Source organism: Podarcis raffonei, chromosome 1, assembly GCF_027172205.1.
Source record: "Podarcis raffonei isolate rPodRaf1 chromosome 1, rPodRaf1.pri, whole genome shotgun sequence".
NCBI classification, from domain to species: domain Eukaryota; kingdom Metazoa; phylum Chordata; class Lepidosauria; order Squamata; family Lacertidae; genus Podarcis; species Podarcis raffonei.
The window spans coordinates 27,866,559-27,868,301 of NC_070602.1; positions in this window are offsets into that span (position 1 = coordinate 27,866,559).

The following is a 1,743-nucleotide window of genomic DNA, read 5'->3' on the forward strand; positions in this document are numbered from 1 at the left end:
GATGCTGCAAATCTCAAACCAGAGATGGAATCCAGGTGGAATCTACACATGTTAAAAAAACTTTGTTCAAAATGCTTTTTAAAAAAATCATTTTGAAAAATGCATTGAATTTGCTACAGCTCACAATTGTATATTGCACTTTACAACACATTCAAAACGTTTTATTTGCAGCTGTATAGCTGAGTCCCCTGGCAGAGGGATGTAGGTGCCTTACTCTTTGCACAGGTGGTCTGACAGAAAGAGAGGAGGATCTGCTGGTCTTTCTCTTCTGTGCTTCAGTTCCACTACTGTAGGTGGTCAAAGGGTGGTATTGCGGCTGCCTGCTTTGCTGGAGCTGTGCGAAAGAAAGAGCCCATTGGTTCCACTTGATGCTATAAAGTCTCTGGCTGTAGCCTGGTTCCTCATTCTAAGTATTGCTCATGTCCTGAGTAGCCTTCAGGTTGCCTTTCTGCAGCAATTGATCCCATCTTGGCTACCAGCTTGCTTTTGTCAGGCAGGTAGCCCCTGACAGTTGTTTCCCCCATTTGTGCTGTAACATTCACCCCAAACGTTCTCAGTAGCATTCTTTTTTTTTAGTTTTTTTTTAATAAAATATTTATTGAGATTTTACCAAAAAACAAAGGTTTACAGAATAAAAAGAGCATATAAAAAGAAAGAAATAAGAAAAAACATACAAAAATACGTAAAAAAGAAAAAAGGAAAAAAGGAAAATAAAAATGCAAAATGCAAAAAGCGAATAGGTAAGAAAAAATTAAAAACAAATCCATTTTTTTTTGTATCTTTAAACTCATTTGCTTGTTTCCTTGACCTTCTCACACCTCCCCTTTTTGTATTCCTATTTACATAATCAAATCAGCAAATCCTTACCCTCTTTCATTTATCTTAACTCTATATCTTAACATATTATAGCTCTATATTTTCATCCATTATCAATCCATTTTTGCATATTCTTATTAACTTTGTTGCTAATGCCACTTATTTTCAATCCAACATCATTTTAACATTCATTAATTTTACAGTGTTTCTGCAGATAGTCTTTAAATTTCTTCCAATCTTCTTCCACCAACTCTTCTCCCAGGTCTCGGATTCTGCCAGTCATTTCCGCCAATTCCATATAGTCCATCACCTTCATCTGCCACTCTTCCAGGGTGGGTAAATCTTGTGTCTTCCAATACTTTGCAATAAGTATTCTTGCTGCTGTTGTTGCATACATGAAGAAAGTTCTATCCTTCTTTGGCACCAATTGGCTGACTATGCCCAGGAGAAAGGCCTCTTTTCACTTATCCAGATAGCTCATTTTTTGAAGTGCATGTCTAGATGAAAAATTGAGGCCCATGAGTACCTGAAAAAAATACTCTGCAAATTTTGCAAAAACAACAAACAAACAACCCAGTCCAATGCCAGGGTGTGACCTTGCAAACCTAATGATCTGCTAGGAACATGGAAACTGCTATTAAGGGGAGAAATCTTCAGAAGTATTAGAAAGGTATGTTCTCTAGGCATGGGCATTTAGCTGTGCAAAGCCATAATACAACTAGGTTTTAGATACTGGCAGGTGAGTGTCAGAGGCAAGGAAAATGACATTGTGCCATCTTAAGTCAATGTAGGCCATGAGGCAACTTATCTGTCAAACATAATAACAAAATGCTCCAGATCTAAGCCTCTGCATGTCAGGATAGAAAACAAATCAATCCACAGAAAGGATAGCATTGCTCAACAGCAGGAAGGCTCTAAATATGAGAT